The following is a 21,093-nucleotide window of genomic DNA, read 5'->3' as shown; positions in this document are numbered from 1 at the left end:
TCGCCAATAACCCATCGCGCGGGGTGACGTAAATTAACTACAACAATTACAACAACAACTCACTTACTGTACAATTTGCGCCTGCAAGATTCATACGCACCTGCGAAATAAATGAACAAGTCTTATGTTAAGTCACTAAGTATGTTTAGTGGTGTGAGTGCTGAATACAAAGAACGGTTTGTAAATCTATTCAGCAGATAGCATAAATTATAGAAGCAAAGCCCAAACTTATGAGATTCGAAATGGCCACTACCCTAAGCCCCTACATTTCTGAGAGTTTGTCAGAAGAATAATACCTCTCGGCCACGGAGGTCCATATCTTCTATACATAATGTTTATTGGATTTACATACAGTTCTTGTTGTTCTTGTTCTTGTTCTTAATTTACGTCGCACTAGAGCTGCACAATGGGCTATTGGCGACGGTCTGGGAAACATCCCGCAGGATGATCCGAAGACATGCCATCACAATTTAGATCCTCTGCGGAGGGGATGGCACCCCCGCTTTGGTAGCCCGACGACCTGCGCGCGAAGTTGAGCACTTTACGGTAGCACAGTTTAACGAGGACCAATACCGCACACCCTCGGTCCCTACGCAGACTGATCCAAGTGGTTACCCACCCGCACACTGACCGCAGCCAGTGATGCTTGACTTCGGTGATCTGCTGGGAACCGTGTCTTAACGATCAGTCCACTGCGGGACTGGATTTACATACATTTGCAGGCTTGGGTGCTCAATTTGGGCTTATAAACCTTTGTCAAATAGGAGAACAGATAATACAGACAGCACGAAGATACATTCAGAGTACAGCGAGATTCGAACCCGCTACCTCCATGCTTTGAACAGCTTTTGGAGAGCGATACCGCTCAACTAGGGAGGCCTCTCTTCTATACATAAAATATTCAGTGGTTCCATAAAATAATCGTAATCGATATTTTTTTAAAGTATAATAAGCCCGAAATTAATGTGCGTCACAAAAATACACCTTACAGCAAGGGGGATAAAAGCGAGTAGCAGAGATCCCCCCCACATCATCATCAACAATCAACAATCAAGATCCTCGGTGATGTTTCCTAGACCGTCGTCAATAGCCCATTTTGTAGCTCTAATACAAGATAGATGAGTGAATAGTCAGAAAATATTAATCAAACCAAGTTGTGTGTGCAGTTCCTCTTACTGTGTTGATAGTAGTAGTGTTAGAGTTGGAGTTTTCAATTGGAGATTGATGTTTTCCGAAGCTTTTTCATGAAGTCAGTTGGTTAATAACTAGGTTTTAGCGAGAGTAATGTTACTAAAGAAAAGCCACGTTTAAGTTTCTATTTTGAATTTGTATTATTTTCTGAATATCATTTTTTCTTTGTTGGATAATAAGCGAGCATCCATGCATTTATAGTTAGATGTTAAAAATCTCCCTCCTTATTTCAGGATTACCAAAAAACAGGTAAGCCACTTTTACTCTTTACCTTTTGGGGGCCATCTGGTCAAAATGACCAATCTCCTAGACTACCAGTGGTGCTCCAAGGAGCCCATAGAAGATATTTTGGCTCATGCTAAAAACAACGGCTCAGCAGACTTTTGGTTTAATATTGAAGCAAAAGAAAAATCTAGTGCTATACCTCAGACCTCACCAGTACGCCTTAAAGCAGACCTAAATGCTTCTGTACCGACAAAAAAAATTAAAAGTATTAGATTCCAAAAAAGCGGGTCGCTCCTTATTCAATGTGACGACTTAGAAACTGCAAAATACATCTTAAAGATAAAAACAATCCTAGAGATTCCTGTAGCAGTTAAATGCCTTCTAGAATGCATTTCCTCCAAATTCATTCTCAGGAACTTTCCTGTTGAAACTTCGGTTTCGGACATTAGTCGGGAGTTCAATTTTGAAAACAAGACACAAGCTCTAGAAATTCGTCGGTTCTTAAAACAAGGGAAACCGACAACCACAATCCTTTTCAATGTCTTAGGTACTGTTGTCCCTGAGAAAATACGTCTCTGGTATCAATACTATGAGACTAAACTCTTCCAAGATAGCGTTACCCTATGCAAAAACTGCTGGAGTTTCGGCCACCCCGATAAATACTGTAAATCCCCAACCAGATGCCACAACTGTGGAGGCCTTTCTTCCGAACATCAGGGCCCGTGTACTAGGGTCCAGTGCTGCAGAAATTGTAACGGCAACCATAATCCAATTCAGCGTGATTGTCCTGCATTTTTAAATTTTGAGAAACTAATGAGAATTAAGTCTACCCATCATGTTCCGATGAGTGAAGCTAGAAGAATAGCTTATTTGAAAAAGCCCTCATACGCAGAAATAACTCAGTCTGTGCCAGGAGAATACATTACCCGAGCAGAGCTAAAATCGGAACTTAACAAGTTCGCGGGTTCCATGCAACAGCTAGTCGAGAATACCTGCGCAAAACAAGTTTCTATACTGGCAGCCCAAATTGAGAATTTGACTGCTTCCATAAATAATATTCTTATCCCCGCGATAACTAACATCCAACGAAGCACCACTGCCCAGGATGCAATCACAGAAACAAAAATCTCATCCTACTCGTCCGACTTCTCTCCAGAACGGGCAAAAAAGAAGAAGAAATCGAACTCACCCCCAACTTATGTGCAATTCACTACAAATCCTCTCCTAACAGCTGATCACCCTATAGTCCAAGATCTGCCTATACCTATGGACAACTCCTTATCAATGCCTCTAATACCGTTGAACAACGATGAGGATGAATTATCTCTTGTGCCTTAAGAAAAGGCTTTAATGAAAAAAAAAAAAAAAAAAAAAAAAAACTCTTACCTTACTACATCCATACTCTGTCCCAGGCGTTTAGAAAAACTTTAAAAAAAAAACAACTTTTATTTTTATTTCTTATAAACTATGTCAATTCCGATATTTAATATAGTGCAATGGAATGCTCGCAGTCTTAGAAATAAACGCTACTGGCTGAGTCAAAACATCTTTTCAGAAGCCGATATTATCGCAATTCAGGAAACCTTCCTTCAAAGCGATGATCAAATTAACTTTAAAAATAAAATTACTCTCCGACAAGATCGTGACCCCCCTAACCATAGAGGTGGTGGCACCCTCTTAGCTATTTCAAAACATATCCCATTTCAAAGAATTTATTTCCATAATCTCCCCCCTTCCCGAATTGAGACCCTCGGTGTAAAAATTCAAGTTAATAATAGACAAATCACGGTAGTTAATATCTATTCACCAGACGGTAATTACTCCTCACAATGGTTGGAAAATTTCCTTCCCAATATTGAAAAACCCTTCATCATCGTCGGAGATTTTAACGTAAGACACCGAGCCCTCGGCTCTGCCTCTTGCTCCCAAACTGCTGACATCTTTCTCGACTGGATCCTAACAAATAATATTACTATTTTGAATACAAATACTCCCACCCACTTTGGCGGCCCACATCATCAACAGTCATTATTAGATCTTACCCTAGTTTCCCCTGAACTTTACCAGAAATCTTCTTACTCTGTCTTCCCAGACCCTTTTGATAGTGACCATTTTCCAATTATTACCAAAGTTAAATTCTCCTTAAACAACCCTAACATCCCACGCCCGTACCTCCATTTGCAAAACGCACAAAATGAAATCACTCAAGCTCTGTCAAATAACAACTTCAACGCAAAGAACATAGAAGATACTTGCAATTCCGTAGTCAAAGATAATACCCGATTTACAAAATTTTCCCCGCATCCCACGACTCCGTGGTGGGATAAAAAATGCGCATTTCTGCTAGGTCAAAAGGGCAAATTTTTGCGTAAGGCTAAAAAACAAGTCTCATCCTCATTTTGGCTTAAATACAAACACTACTCCGCTCAACTCCGCCAATACATTAAAATCAGAAAAAGAATCTATTGGGACAAAATTTGTTCCAATTTAGGCTCCTCAAAAAACATTTTTAAAATCTTAAAAAGTATCTCAACTCGAAATTCCTCTGCTCCCTCCGAAAACCTGATTTTAACCCACCAAGCGACAGCTATCACCTGCCCACTCGCCCAAGCGAACCTTTTTGGGGAGCACCTTTTTCATGCTCAAAGTCCCTGTCCAATCCCTTTCTCATTCTGGGGTACAGGCTACAGCCACTTGGATACCCCTTTCTCGTCTACCGAACTGGAAGCAGCTATTCGTCGAACAAAGAACACGGCACCCGGGCCAGACCGCATTCCGGCTATTCTCATTAAATTTATTCACTCCCGTTACCCAACTAAGCTCCTTAACTTTTTTAATGTCGTTCAAGATACAGCCCAACCTCCATGTTCATGGACCCAAGCAAAAATCGTTCCGATCTTAAAACCAGGAAAAAACCCATCAGAAATTCTCAGCTACAGACCTATTGCTCTCACTTCGACTTTCGCCAAGGTCTACGAACGTATGCTTTTACAAAGGCTCCTTAATTTTTGCCTTCAGCAAAATATCTTCCCCCCTTCCCACACTGGCTTCCTCCCCTTTCGTGACTGTAATACAACTCACTCAATACTCTACCATGACATACGAGAAGCACGTGAACGGAGAAAATTTATCGTTTGTGTTGCACTCGATCTAGTCTCGGCATACGACAACGTATGGATTGATGGTCTCCTCACCAAACTCCTCTCGGTCGGCATATCTGGAAAAACAGCACTTTTCTTACAAAACTTTCTCTCCGATAGAACCTTCTACATCTCTTGGCGCAACACCCGGTCTAAAGATTTCCAGCAACCCCAGGGCCTTCCGCAGGGCAGTGTCCTCTCCCCCCTTCTTTTTATGTTTTACCTTAAAGACATTCACAAACACCTTCCCACTGGAGTTCAAATTCTTGTGTTCGCTGATGACATCTACATTTACTATGCTGCAAAATCTTTTGACAGGGTTATTGCTAAACTTCAAGATGCCCTCATCACCATTCAAACTTGGTGCACAGAGTGGAAAATGGCTATTTCACCCTCAAAAAGTGCAACTATTAATTTCTCTAACAAACGTCTGTCACCGACGATTCAGTTAACAATTTTTAACGAACGAATTCCCCAAGTTAATTCCATCAAAATTCTCGGCATCCATTACACTGCAAACATTTCTTTCCTCGGTCATTTTCAATACCTAAAAAAGAAATGTTTAAAAAAAATTAATGCACTCCGCTGCATCTCTAGCACTCAGTGGGGGTCTCGAACCTACCACCTCATTCAGATTGTAAATGCCACAATCAGAAGTATCTTAGAGTATGGCAGCCCAATCCTCTTCTCTGCGCCAAAATCACATCTCCGAGTAATTGAAACAATCTACAACTCTAGCCTCCGCGCAGCAACGGGCCTCCCACGATGGACTCCAATTCATATCCTCCACAGAGAAGCCGGCACTACCTCAATCTCACACAGACTTGTTTTAGCAGCTAAAAAATTCTACCTCCGTCACTGTTCCCTTGGCTCTCACTCCCCAATAAATCGCCTTTTGCATAAATTCCATTTTACTAGACTTAAAAAGAAACCCCACCTTTTCCTCAAATTTCAGAACATCTTCAGCCAAAAAGGCATAAGTAAATTCAATATCATCCCCTTCCACATTCCAGTTTTCCTCACAGATCTCCCGAACCTCTGTCTTTTTGTACACGATCTTCCTTTTCAAACTACGAAAAATCCTAACGAAATCCTCCCTCTCTATCAGGAAACCCTCCACACCCTTTGGAAAGACTTTGTCATCCTGGCTACCGATGCCTCAAAATCCAGTACGAACACAGGTATTGCGGCTATTAACTCAAGGAACAACATGTCTTATATCTCTCAAATCCATCCTATTAACTCAGTTTTCACCGGAGAAGTTTTAGCGATTTGGTTAGCAGTCACAAAATTCACTACCGAGTATCTAGATTACGTTATTTTATCGGACAGTAAGTCCGCAATCACTGCCCTCATCTCAGCCACCCATAAATCCCCTCACAGCATCCTCCTCTTACAAAACAAGATAGTTTCAGCAAGTGCAAAAGTGAAATCAATCACGATCGCCTGGACACCAGCACACGTTGGCATCCCCCCCAATGAAACTGCTGATAAGCTGGCCAAACACGCCACCAATGCCCCTCGAGCCATCTCTTTTATCTCACCTGAAGACTTGTCATATTCAGCAGTTTTAGACTCAAACCGCGAACTCAGTAACCTCCGGACTAATTCAAAATACCACAAGCGTTTCCCCTTTGATCACCCTGTTAATAAAACTTCCCTCAATCAACTCCCAAACCGAAAATACGATATCTTAATCTCGCGTCTCCGAAGCAACACAATCCAACTTAACGAAATTTATGCAAAAATAGGGCTCGTAGACTCCCCTTTGTGCGACCATTGTCAACTTCCAGAATCTGCTATCCACCTCCTCTTTGAATGCAAAAAGTTCGAGCATCAGAGACAAACACTGCGCGCCTCAATCGGAGTTTTTCCACTCTCCCTTCACCGTCTTCTTAGTTATAACCAATACGATAATCTTCTCAAAAATTTAGTGGATTTTTTAATTTCAACTAAGCGTTTCTAGCCTCCAGTTTTCAAATCAATAATTAAATGCAGTCACTAATTTTTAAGTTTTAGTTTAAGCCTCTCTGAGCGCCTGGGAAAAAGAGTATGTTTTTCTTATTTTTTTGTTTTGATGAACGTGTTTCTCCAAAAGTATTGGAACCACCAAATGCTAGTTTTTAATTTTTTCTAATCTTCCTCTCCAAAAGTGTTTTGGAAAATATTTAATTTTGATCTCTACTGTAAACTTGTTTCGCTTCTTCAAGAACAGCGTACACTCACATCACCTCATCGTCATCATCTTCAGCATCAACAACTCAACTCACAAAAATACACCTTACAGCAAGGGGGATAAAAGCGAGTAGCAGAGATCCCCCCCCACATCATCATCAACAATCAACAATCAATCAACAATTAATGTGCAAAATGAGTTTGTATTGCTCCAGTTGTTAAGTGTGGTGTTTTGCTTCCAGTTTCGTAGTCTGACTTTTTATTGGTTTGTAGGAGTTTAATAACTTGAAACGTTATATTTGTGAGATAGTATTGAAAGCTCATGTTTTTTACAAGAATAGTAGTTCCATCTCTTGAACGAGTCGTTAGATTCCTCGTCAGCTACTCAATGTTTCACCAGTCTTCTCCATTTTGTCGAAAGGTAAGAAAAATTTCAAATTGTAAGACTTTATTTCGAATGTCCTTTTTTTTAAATCAGAAAACTTAATTTTGTGTTTTAAAACTTTGAATAACATTGAATGTTAATTTTGTTCCAATGATATATATAGGTTTTAATGTTCAGCGAAAGTCTACTAACAAATTCAATCCTGTATAAGAAAGCTATCTTCATTATTTTCTTTCATAACAAAATTATACTAGTTTTTACAACTGTCAATCGTAATTTGATTATGATATTTAACTAATGTTATTATGCGCTTTGTTACAGAAACTTTTCTCTAATAAAGGATTTCATAGAATTTTTTTAAGTTATTAAAGATATCTTGTTTTAAAATTTTAGTATTTTATTGACTTATATGCAGATTTTGGATGTGCATTTATTACAATTTTAAACATGAGCAATTTTGATTTTCCAAGTTTCTCAGGCTTTGAAAATTTTTAATTTTGAACCTTGTACCTTCATTCGGAAATTTTAATGATCAATTCTAAGTTTTGAGAGACGAAAGTTTCGGAAGTAGTCATCTTGCTTGTAATTCTTTTTAATACATATCTTTTGGTAATTTTAATGCCAAACTAATCCGTACAAAATCATGAAGTTGACATTTAAAAAAAAATTTTTTTTTACATTGAAGTTTTTTAATTTATTTCAAACTGACTATGCATAATTAAATAAAAATTTAAACTCACTTAAGATATTAACTAAATTCTGTGCTTTTTAAAAACATTTTGAACGAGTTTATTTAATGTTAACATGACTAAAAAGAAACTTCGTAAAATTTAAATTCTGACTCGAGTAAACTACTTTATTTGGTTTCCTCAGGTGTTTGAATTTTTAAATTATAAGGTGAATACTTCAAGCTTTATTTTAATGATAGTGTTTTAAAATTTTAGTTGTTGTATTATGGTTCAGAGTGATTTTTCTAGTTCTATACTAGAGCTAAATAAACTAGAACCCTTTATGTAAAAATAAAACCTCTTCCATACAAATTTTATAAACTCTAGAAAATTAGAATTATTAAGGCTACAATGGACTCCCAAAATCATTAAAATCACTCGAAAAATCTATTTTCTTATTTTGAACTTTTTTTCATATTAAGTTGTATTAAAAGCATATTATTAAAATCTTAAAAATTTGTAAAACATTTGACACTATTAGTGTTATTTCGCTTTTTTATTACAAGAACTTGTTATTGCTTGCGAGTGTCTTTGTTTCTCAAAACAAAAATTTTGCATCCAACTGGAAATTGAAATAGTTCCATGCGCTATCATTTTGATGACAATTCCGTGAAACTTTTTTGAGTCTCTAGATAAATGATTAAAAACTTGTAGAGATACAAATTCAAAATAAGGTGACACAACATATTTCAGTCATTCTAATGTTCCAAAAAGTTCATAGAGGGACAATTTTAAAGTTTTTTGTTGACGAAACTTGCTTGCTTTACTCTGTGTGGAAATTAGTAAAAAAATTATCAATTTTTTCCCTAAAATTTGAAGAAACATGTAACTAGTTCAAATTAACAAATAATCTTTTCCTATTTAAACTTCAAAACAAATCTAAAATTTTTTTGAAAAAATTTAAATTTTTCATCTTACGGCATGAATTGTGTATCAGATTTTTTTTATGTTCTTTCTAAATGTAAACAATCTTCGTGCAAGTTACAGCAGTGTAACGCTATTTTTTAAGAAACTTATGAAGAGTCCACTGTAGCCTTAACTTAAGAATTGATGTTGCTCCATTGCTTAAATTTTATCGGCATCAAAGATCAAGATTTTTAGAAGTTCTGTAAATTCTCTGAAAACACTCGTTTTGATATTTTTAGAACTTATATGAGGCACACTTATAGTGGACTGGAAATGTTTGTCGGTGAACAAATTCCTGATCTTTTTAGGCCTAGTTTAAAACGTTTCGCAATTAATGTGCCGTTTTTAAAACTTTTGTAAGAACTTGATGAATCAAAGTGTAACTAAACATTTTCAATTAGATTCCTATATTTTGCAAGCTTTGATTTTTGGAATGCTACCCTCAAAGCATAGCGATTTTTTTTTTTTTTTTGTAATCTGTATTTTAATGAATCTGCATCCTTTTGAGATAATGCTATACCGCTGAAGGTCTTCACCTACGTAAGTAATATAAAAAGTATGGGAAATAAAGAGGTAAAGTTAGGAGCTTTCAATATGCAAATTATGGCAGGGTTGTGTAAGATTATCATATCTTAGAGTTCTTGCAGAGAAAATTTTCTTTTGAAGAGAAATTACTTTTCTACTGAAATGTTTACTCGTAATATTTGAATCATACGATTGGATTATTACTTTTTGACGCGCTCCATTTACGACGATTGTATTGTAAATCGATGTAATGTCATGATTGTACTTTCGGCAGTTATTGGTTTTCGCGTGGATTTTAAATATCCCGATATATTTTAAACAATACGGAAAATTCGAATCGTGCATTCGAGTGTTTACTTATCAAAGCAATAAATCTAGTTTTTGGCAGTTATTGATTTCTTAGTTTTTAAATCCGATATTTTTACGAGACATTTATTACAACAACGTAATCTTGAAACGAAACACGCATTTAAGAAGCCGGATTCCCGTAATTTCGTTTTTTTTCCGGCAATTACTACTACGGATTTCGTGATTTTTTTTAATATTTTTTATTGTAATAATTGTTTACAAAATTCGAAGTAGGAAATAATTTGTATGCCCGCCCCACAAAATGCGAGAATATCACCCATAATATTAGAATAATTACGTTTTTATTAAAATAGTTTTTTGGTAAACACAGTATTTTTGTTATTTTAGATGAGTAACATATATGTTTGTTATGATTAAAAGTATCTTGCAGAAAGATATTGGTGCTAGAGACTTTTGTCGCAGATAGCTCTAAAAATTCTAAGACAAGGTTTGAATGTTTTAAAAAAATATCTGAAGCTTCATGATTTACTTTAATTCACCTTTCTCTAAGCTAAGATGATCAGACGTTCCTCAAAGAATGAGTCTTGAACTCAAATTTCAACACCTCCTCTAAAATTATAAAGCATAGAAAGTTCTCAAATTTTAATGTCTTTGAATTGTTCGAAAACATTTCAGTTTTTTTACATGCAGTGAAATATTAAATATACGAATGTTTTACTAAACAAGATAATTTTGTCTAGAGAGTACTAACGTAAAGTACCATGCCAAAACTTATGGAAACTCTATAATCGTCTGAAATTAAACTAAAATATCATGTCTTCGTTTTACAAGTGTTAGCAAATGAAGGATATCTAATGATATAAAGCTTGATGAAGAATTTTCTTAATCTGGTATTTTTAAAAATTAGTTTTTTGGCAGAAGCATTTTCCACAAATAAAGGGTCGTCCACGAATTTTAAAGTTTGAGGGAGCTCTGTTAGATTGTCATCAAATCATGGTTTTGCCATGAAGCCTTTCCACCTCCCTATAGCAATATCTTAAAATGCCTCTTTTTTACAACATCGTGGATTCACTTTCGATAATAAATATTAAACACTCGTTTACACTCATTAAAGAATGAGAAAATAATACCTAGCTTTACTGCGAATTGCAAAATTCTTATATTTCACCACTTGGCAAAATATTTCCAAACAATCGTATGGATTGGTAATTTTGCATCTGCTTAATCCATATGAGGATCTGATTCTTTGCGTTATGCGTGAATTAAACAATGTGTACAAATAAAAGTACAGAAATGGATGTAATATGCTACATGGAGACCATGAAGCTGATCGCCAACACGCCAGATTCTGGTACGCGTAGGTCACAGACATCCCATACTATATATCAAATACGATTTTGCGATCATGAGCGATATGTATCTATTACTATAATATCGCTACCATTATCTAGTTATAATAGTATCGTGAATAGTACACGCGACAATAATTATTGACGTGAGTGTTAAACTTAATAAACTGAAATAATAATCCAATGCAAAAATTTTAAATTCTAAAAAATATCATGTAAGATGTTAAACATAAATATCTTAGGAATACAAAAAAATTTCACTCTTAGGGAACTAGTTCTTATTGGCGAAAGAATCTGTCAACTCGTGGTGCCTATTACCGATAAGTACCCGTAATAACTTTCCGCTGTATCTAAACAGTGTGCTAAACTCCCTAATTAAATGCTTTTGATTTTAAGTCAGTCATAAGTTGCTTCGATAAATGTTTGGGACAGGGTCTAATAAACTGTTTACTTTCAGCTCTGACAGTAGTCTAATTCAAGAAATTCATGTACAGACCTCTTAAACAGAACATCCCGTAGTTGGATGGAAGATTCGAACAAACACCAATTTGGAATCTAAGAGTAAAAACTTCTAAGATTTTACAGCCGGTAAGTATATAGTGGTAAACTACTAAATTTTAACTCTTTATTAATTATCTAAAGTAATTAAAAATTCATTTCCTGAAAGTTGTACGGTCAAATGTAGGTTTCTTTATTTATAATACAGTTCCCATATTAGTATGAGCATTTTATCGAGTAATCAATACATTTCAGTAAATGGTTTGCGCCGTTATGGCTCAGAGGCATTCGCCTCGCGATAACATGACCCCAGGTTCGAATCCTAGTGGTGGCTGGTTGATATGAATTCCTTTCCAGACTAGCTCGTACCAGTCCTGAAGTAAAATATTCTCATCGTGGGTTAGTTCCATCAAAAAGTCCTCTATGAAGGCAAATTTCTCCCAGCACTTGATCTAGGAGTTCCATTGTCTTCTGGGTTGGGCTCAAAATTAAAAGATTAGAGTTGAGCGTTGATAGTCGTGAATTTTGTATTGGGGCTGCTGTTTAAATGCGGTTGTAAGATAAATTCAGTCAGACAAAAGTTTCCATTGTCGTTGCATTTGTACTATCAGGAAAACGAAATTGGTAGAGGATCCATTGATCTTCCTATTAAAATTAAACGCCTTTAAGAAAGTGGAAAACTTATTTTGTATCCTTTTCTTTTTGGGTTTCTAAATTAAAGGTTTAAAACTAATATTACCTTATGCTATATAAAGATCTTACACTGCGTCGAAACTTAACAGTGTTTATGTGCACTGTAAATCAGTTAAATGATTCCTTCTAAGATGAATTTATTGATCAGCTTTATGCACAATGTGGTACATCTCATAAAAGTGAGTTTGTTAAGCGAAACTTGTTTGGTAATATTAAATTACGTTTACGAACTCATCTAATTAGAACATAGCTTTAATTTTAAATATTTTTAAAAATTATTTTCGATCAAAATTATGTTTACTTAATGTATCTTAAGGGGTTACAGTACCTTTGCAACAATTTTTTTAAATAAAGGTATAATCATTCATTTTGAGGATGCTTTACATGCTTATTTAGCTTATAATGAATAATTTATCTTCAAAAAACAATTAAACTGTTTAAATGTTTTTAAATTTTAAAAAAGTTGAGAATTCAACATTTTTAAATCCCTAAGGCTTTTTTATTTTAACTTACTTTCAAAAAAAAAAATTTTTCTTAGTGCTTACAATATTCTTAACAATTTTGTGCATTCATTTATTGATATATCAATTAGAGTATTTGTTATAAAATATTTTGTAAAAAAGTAGAAAAAAAGGGTAAAAATTCCTGTTAGGTATATATAACATGCTGTAAAAATTGTAATACCTTATAAAACGCTTATTCAATGCACAGTTTAAATAAGTGCATTATACTCAAGATAAAAAAGTTCACTCTAAAGCTTTATCTTAAATAGAAAAAATTCCTTAGGGATTTAATCAAGATCAAAACATAAAATTATCATTTTTGAGAAAAAGCCCTTTAAAGTTTGTCTGCAGAGCAAGATTCTGTATTAGGACAATCTAAAATCATTCATAACTTTTTCAAAAATGTAGATAGAGACATGATTTTTTTTCAGTGCATTTTAAATAGTTTGAAGTTTTATTATAAGCAATAAAAAAAATTGGTATTTTTGTCATTTTTTGGGTACTGTGACCCCTTAATATTGTCTAAGTGTTTAGGCGTGAAAAGCGCAAAAACATTTTCAATACATGTATGTGAATAATTTGAATTTTCGTAGAAAACTTTTAATACCAGCACTGCAAAATAATTCAACGATAAAAGTAGGGCAAAAAGCACTGACACACTGTATGTAAATTTTCGTTACCGTAAAATTTTATAGAGCAAAATCTACACAGCCCCGTATAGATTTTGCTCTATAAAATTGTATCTATACAGTACCGTAAACTATAAGATTCTATGTAAAATTTTAATTATCAGTTGACTCTACAGCTTTATTGTTTTTACGCTACTAAAACCGGTTGGGGCTTGTTTATGTTCTTGTATCAGTTGGTTAAATTATACTATATATAAATTCGACGATTAACTAAATTAGACTATATATTATATATATATAGTATATAAATATAGTATATAATGATAATGAACCAAATTATTAGACGCACGGTAGTGTTTTAATAATGACATGTTTTGCACAGGTTTATAGGCAATACTTTTATAGTTAAATATACATGTAATAAATCTTTAACCAGGAGATTTTTTACAAAACTCCTACTTGTATTTATTTTTTAACGTATTGCATTACAATGTTAACCAATTGATATACGAACGTAAACAAGTTTAAACCGGTTTCCGCCGCCTAAAAACAATGCTGTATAGGATAATTAAGATTTTACATAGTGCGTCTAATAATTTGGTTAGGAACTGGAGTTTATTTTTCATACAGAAAGATTTACTGTAAAATCACTAAAAAATCTAACCTACGGTTTAAATTTCTACGGTAAAGGCATTTTATTTACCGTTCGGTACTTTTTACTGTAATTTTATCTGGAATTGAAGACGAACTACTCGAAGTAGTAGTTTGTGGGTGAGCTGTAGTTGCTGATAGCTCTAGTAATATAATGGAAAATTATAATAATGAATATTTTAGCTAAGCTCAATTTTTACTTATTTAGTAAAATGGAATTTCCAGGATTACGAAAAGTTTCTAAAAGTGATTAGTTATAACGGTGTGTTCGAGCTCATTCAGGTTTAGTGTGTAGTAAAGAATTTGTAATTTGCTGAAGGTTTTCTTAAATTCGGCCATAATTGAAGACATTAAGTGGAAGGTATCCAACATGCGGGCTTAGAAATTTATACAACGAGGAAACAACTTAAGCTACTAAATGAATTTTTACGAACAAAATATGCTGTTAGTAGTTCGAGAGGCATCAAATTGGGTCTTATTTCAAAGTTTAATATTAAACTTTAAACATTTTTAAGGATTTGGATTCTCTATCATGTAGCCGTAGTAGATTTTAAGAAAAATTTATAAATTTCCTATCTTATTACTGGTCATTTGAATTAAAAGATGTGCAAATGTTGACATTTTTAATTTCGTTTTAATGACAAAATCAAAGCTTAAATATAATTCAAATTTTTAGGAATTTCTAAGGAAAGAAGTTTGATACCATCTAGCGTGTTTAAAAAATAAGTGAGATTATTTTTAAGAGCTTTAAACTTTTGATCCCCCGCTTTTTTCTCAGATTTTTTTTCCAACCGCTAAAACTTTTAGGAGGATATTTATTTGCTTGCACCAATTTTTCCGTATTTTGGGCTTTCAATTCTTAGTTCATCGAAGAAGTACGTTTGTTTCTGAGGAAGTTCATTTGTATCAAGTTTTTCTAACTTAAAGCGCAAAATAGCGGATTTAAGTGAAGTCGCTCGAACTATAAAATTGAAACTACTATACGCAAACAATCTAGACTTTAAATAAATTCAAAGTTTCAAATTTTCTTTTGCTAGGAAATTTAAATATCCAATGATTATTTTAATGGGGAAAATTAATTCTCAAGACTATTCTAGTTTATTTCCAAAAATTGCTCCATATTGTGTTTTTGAAAATTATTAAACGCTTACAAAACATTTTAGAAAATATTTTTGGTTTACTATCGTGTCCTTTACAGAATGTTTTGTATTTAAAAAAACCGTCGGTAACCTTATTCTAGATATAGGGTAAACTAACCAGTGAAGGAACACTTAAGTTTCGCTTGCCTCTTAAAAAATCATTAATTTCAAAATTCGTAATTAGAGTTAAATGACAGTAAACATATTTGTTACCAATTACAAATTATGTAAAAAAATTGTAGAGAACTTACGTAATATTGTTTCCAAGTTTTGGAGGTTCAAATAACCGTAAGAAGAACCAGTGAAGGAACAGCTCTTACCAGTGAAGGAACAAAAAATTGCCCAGTATACACTTAATATTGGTTATATTTTAATGCTCTTTATGAATTCATTAGCCATACAAATATATAAAAACAAGACTATTTATGAAATTATAACATACAAGTACTTGTAAAATGCCAACTTTATTCTGTAATCATGAGCTAGAAACTAAAGTGATGTTAAATACAATTTAAAAAATCATTCTTTCTTATAATTTGACAGTCAAATCAGAATCATTGTGTCATCCGATGCTGTTTATTATTATTATTTTATCACCTTTTGTTTACTCTTTTTCCTCTTATTTCTTGAAGCTTTTTTTCTTTAAGTATTCTTTCTTTTCTTCTCCATATTCTCAACTTTTTTTTAGATCTTTCAGCCTCTTGAAATTTTTTCCATTTATCTGAAGTTAGTGCAAAAGGTAATTCATTCATTTTTCTTTTGACCTTTCTTTTTATCATCAATATTTGGCCAATGTAAATAGTTCTTCCAAACTTCTGATTTTTCAGCAACATTTCTAGAATGCCTTTCTCGAAAATAGTCGGGAAAGGTGTATTGAAGTTTGAGGAAAATCCATTTCTTGTTGACTTGTATCTAGAGGATCTTTAGAAGTACTGATTTTACTTATAGAATCATTTCTTTTTTCAACTAAGAGAGGATCAGCATGAGGACTCATTTCAAATTCGATATCTAAGATGCATTCATTATCAATACTAGCTTCAGCTCCTAAGTTTGACTTAACCAAGTGGTCTTTTAATACGTACTTCCATATTGAAAAAGTACAGACTCTTGGACATTTTCGATATTAGACTCCTCAGTCAATGCCGCGTTAAAAAATTTGCAACATATCTTGAGGGATTTTCCTCTCAAGCTTCTGAAGAAATTGAGTATCGTTTCTGTTTAACTCTGCTTTTTGTTGAGGAGCTTGCTTCTAAAATCTAACATAGTAAAGTAGTTTTTATAAATTATATAATCACGTTGCTATCCTTTAATGATAACTTATTATCAGTTCTTGGTGTAAAAGCCAGCGAAGAAATGTTCTATTCAAATTTTTATGATTATATTTAATTAGTTTTCGATTTGTAAACATAGTTTATTAAGTTGCCTAACATTTGATGTAACTACACACCCCATTAATAAATATAACTTATAATTTTTTTATAAATTAAGCAATTAAATTAACATTTTGAACTGAAATTATTTCAGAAATTATTCATACAATTTTTAACAAAATTTCGGTTGTCCTCTATATAGCAGAAGTACTTATCCTAGAGTCATGTAAAATCATATTTCACACATTACTGTTCATTCACTGGGAGTATTCCCAGTGAAGGAACATGCCTGTTTCTTCACTGGTTAGAAGTTGTTTTTTGACTTTTAAACAGAATTTTGATGTATAATGCGACTAAAAGTACAAGAAAATTCAAAAATTTTATTTTCATTAATTGGGAAAAAAACCAGTAAAGGAACACTTGTTCCTTCACTGGTTTTTCATCGTTTGGTGATCCAGGGAATAAACACCCCCTTATCTCAGTACTTGATTATGCTATGGTGCTTTAAAAAATAAAGCGTAACTTCAATAACTATATTTTGAATTCTTTTTTTCACAGTGAGAAAAATAAGACTATTACATGCAATTAATTCCACTTCAAACATATAAATACAAACAATCGCCTTATAATTTTTTCAACGAAACAATGTGTTGTAGAGATAATAAAAAAATTCATAAATTTTTCCAGAGAAGTCTATTTGACCAGGTAATCCAAAACATTGCTAGATGACTTCCTATTGTTTGGCAGTAAGCTATTGTTACCAATCAATCTGATGAAAAACTTTCAAATTCTTATTTTTAATCAATATATATGAAATGTTCCTTCACTGGGTAGTGTTCCTTCATTGGTTGGTTTACCCTAGATAAAGATGCGGAGTCAAGAAAATGGGTATTTAAGAAAAAGCATTTGATTCTATTTCAAAAACTAAACTTATAACATTTTTTTTAATACTAATAGATTCAAATTAGTATTGCGTTGCACCCATTAGCTTGCATCAGTATTTTTTTTAAATTGGAGATTTTTTTTGAAAAGCTTAAGTATACAATCGTTTTTAGAAGGTTGCCATTGGGTGCTATGATTTTATAACAGTACATATTTATAATAGTTTAGTATAGTATATTTAGTTTTGACAGTCACTTTTTATCTTTTAGAATTCCGAATAAGAGGACATCACCAGGGAAGTTACATCTTCTAATTACCTAACCATCTCTAAATCGGGAACTTTACCCAATGATAATGCCTGGTGTTTATAAAAGTATGTATCTTTCGTTTATCACTAAATCTACCAACACTTAATGTATATCTATTTCTACCATAGCTGGTCAAAGGACCGGACTTTGTGTTTCTTGATTAAAGGTACGATACATGGATATCAGGAAGGAGATAAACTGAAAAAAAAACTTTATTAAAATTAAGCAAAATTGCATTTTGCGAATTCTATGTATTACAAGCACTAAGAATAAGAATTTTTAATTCATTGCTCAACACAGTTTTTACGAATACAGGGTGTTTCTATTGTACATTTTCCGCAGGCATATTTCTTCTAATTGTTATTATTTCTAGAATTGCTATAATTATAAGAAATATAATTCTTATAATTAATATTTTTTCTTCTAAGAACTTGTGATGTCTTATTTCGACATTTTTCTGTTAGCAGGTAGAAATGAAGTAAAGCTATCCAAAATAAAATATAAGCTACTTGCCAAAACATTTAGTTTTTGTCACTTTTTTCTGAAGCAAAAATGCCAATCTGAAATTATAGGTATTTTCTTGATATTTGAATTCAGTTATTCTGATTGAATTCTCTACACAAGTCTTTGCAGCAAATGTGCAACTCATCCAATGCAATACGTTGAACGCGTATTGCGTTGTAATTTTTGATCCGGTAACCTTTTTAAAGCAATGAATTATTCTCTCTGTCAAATGACCGGTTGTGGTAGAAAAAATATGACGCGTATTCGAAACAAAATTCAAAAAAAAAACTTTATTAACTGTGTAATTGTTATAAAAAGTCAAACGTGCAAAAACTATAAGATGTTAAGCGCATTTTCGATGGCAAAGTTCTTAAACGGTCATTTGACCAATTGTGGTATGTTCAGTGTTAATTGTCACATTTTAACACTGAAAAAAAAATTGAGCTATGTTCCTTTTTGGCTGTCCATCGTAAAAATTCTGTGCTCGGCAGTCGCACCATTCCCGCTGATCATTGTGGAAAACTCCCTGAATGTGAATGACCCCCATATGACCATTCACCATATAACTATGTTTTAGTTTCATAGCCACGCATTTGTTTTAAAAGGGGAGGGCAGTCTTATTTTCAGAATTTCGTAAACAGGAGCAGATGTAACGAGAAGAGATTTGTTCTACAGAAGATCTTCCTCCTTACAAGTGTTTTAAAACATTTCATTCCTTACAGGATTTCTTAGGGAAAATTTTCTTCCTTCAGATTAATTTGTTAAATTGGGGGCCAGATTGAGGGTGGCAAAAATGTGAGAAATTTTGATGCTTAACAACTTTGTCAAATATTTTTGCAAAATATATTTGAATTGAACCAAACTTATTTTTATTGTATTATGTTTTTAAGTTTGTTACTTATGTTCAAATTTTCACACTGGTCTATACAGTAGAACTCCAATTATCCGAACTCCAACTATCCGAATCGTCGATTATCCAAATCTCTTTCAGAATTCGTATGGAAATATGAATCTAGTAAAAAGACAAGTTTCTCTTTTTTTATATGAAGAAAATAAAATTTTAGTAAAGCAAAGGAAAGATTTATGCAGAGAAAGTTTACAGGATAGGACAAAGATTTGTGGAAAAGCTAAGATCTTTGCTTGAAAGCTGGGTTATTTATCTTTCAAAGCAAGTAACGGCTGGCTAAGGAATTTTAAGTCTAGGCACGGTATTCGTGAGCTAGATTTAAGTGGTGAAAAGTTATCTGCAGATTCCAAAGCTTCTGACGAGTTTATTGAGAAATTTAAAGTTATAGCAGCCTCATACGATTCCGACTTCTTATACAACGCCGATGAGTCTGGTCTAATATGGAAAGCTTTACCCAAAACCACTTTAGCCTCTAAAAGAGTGCAGTGCCAAAGCCTCCGAGTGCTCCAGGGCATAAAGCTAGTAAAGACCGCATTACTGTGCTTAACTGCCCGAACTCAACTGGGAGCCATAAAATACCCCTTCTGTTAATAGGGAAGTCAAAACGCCCAAGAGCATTTAAAAATGTCAAGAAACTTCCCCTATTTTATAAAAACCAATACAAAGCTTGGATGACTGCAGCACTGTTTACAGAGTGATACGATGAAATTTTCATTCCTGAAGTGAAAAAACTCCAAAAATCTGGAAGTCCTGTGCTTTTGATTGTTGATAATGCACCAACTCATCCCACAGAAGAATTGTTGAAATCCTTAAGAATCCTTAGAAGAAATCCTTAAAAACATTTTCCCCCCTCATTTCCACTATACATACAGTAATTATTTAAAATAAGCATTTTTTTAAAAAAAATCCAGTTATCCGAATTTTTGATTATCCGAGCGGGGTCCGGTTCCAGTTGATTCGGATAATTGGAGTTCTACTGTATTTTGAAACTAAGAATCAGAGACTTAAAACTGTAGTGAAACAGTTTCACTCATACGCGATTTGCGCAGTTTCTTATTGTGGTTTAAATTTTCGTAACTATTAGGACAAACCCACACCAAAAATTTTAGATACCCTGCTCCAAATAAAACTCATGGTTATTAAATTATCAAAAAGTGCTAAACATTAAGGTGATCTTAATAAAAGGTGTTAATTCTACTTAGAAAACTGAAATGTATTGTATTTAGCAATCTATTTTTGTTCCTAATGTTCTTTCTTTTATTTCAGGTGTTATAAAAAAAAATGTCTCTACATTGTTCTACTAGAATTATCTATATCAATCCAGTGTACTCAAGATGACCCTAGTGATGTCTCCATCCTTTCATTCAGAAGCATTCAGAAAAAGTTATGCTCAGATGTTTGTTTCCCAGTAGTTTGATACTTCACTACTTATTATCAGAATCAGAAATCTCCTGCCCTGCTCATTGTGACTTCACCATCCTTTCATTCGGAAAAGGTTATGTTCTTGAGATTTTTGTTTTCCAGTAATTTTACCCTTACATAAAGTCTTCCTGGTTTCAGAAATATGTGTCAATTTAGAACTGGCCCAATCAATATAAATTAAAAACCTGTATAAACATGCTACTGAAACTTATCAGAATATTTTGTATCATATTATCTCAATTTTTAATGGTTCTAAACTTAGTTATCAAATTAAGTATAGCAATTGTTTTATTCCCAACAGAACAATTAAACTCATTAAGTAGTGTAAAACCTATACGTCATTAATTATTCTTTCTAGATTTCTTAATTTTTCTATATTTAAATATTTTCCATACAAATCAATGTTGAACTCTGAACGACTACTTTGTACTCTGTTTATTTTAAAACAAAATTTAAAATCGCTTAAATATTAATATCATTAACTTATGTTAATCATGAAATTATATTAGAGTAAATTTTTGCTGTAAATTCAAACCTTAAAATTCTTTCTCAATAAAATTATTTTAAATGCTTAACCCTGAAACCTATATAAAATTAAACAAGATTTATTATCGTATGGTTAAACTTTTTAAATTCGAAATAAATTTTATACGC

At 33.3% G+C, this 21,093-nt stretch overlaps 1 protein-coding gene and 1 long non-coding RNA gene across 5 annotated transcripts in view; both read left to right on the top strand.

Annotated features, from left to right (window-relative positions):
• Nucleotides 1–6,916: 6,916 nt before the first annotated feature.
• On the top strand, nt 6,917–17,675 carry LOC147802125 (uncharacterized). The gene is made up of 3 exons (XR_015429915.1): nt 6,917–7,152; nt 11,391–11,521; nt 17,568–17,675. It is a non-coding gene; the product is annotated as an uncharacterized LOC147802125 (long non-coding RNA).
• Nucleotides 17,676–20,283: 2,608 nt separating this feature from the next.
• Nucleotides 20,284–21,093, top strand: part of LOC122272510 (DNA polymerase delta catalytic subunit) — a 68,957-nt gene continuing 68,147 nt past the window's right edge. For 3 of the 4 annotated variants that reach the window (XR_015429914.1, XM_087153791.1, XM_087153787.1), the window contains exon 1: nt 20,284–20,512. The gene's annotated coding sequence lies outside the window, so the exon portion shown is untranslated. The remainder of the gene's footprint in view (nt 20,513–21,093) is intronic. The other variant, XM_087153789.1, reaches the window with a different exon arrangement.

This window comes from Parasteatoda tepidariorum, chromosome 10 (genome assembly GCF_982258835.1).
Source record: "Parasteatoda tepidariorum strain Cologne lab strain chromosome 10, Ptep-v5.0, whole genome shotgun sequence".
Classification (NCBI taxonomy): Eukaryota; Metazoa; Arthropoda; class Arachnida; order Araneae; family Theridiidae; genus Parasteatoda; species Parasteatoda tepidariorum.
This window is presented reverse-complemented; position numbering and strand designations above follow the sequence as displayed.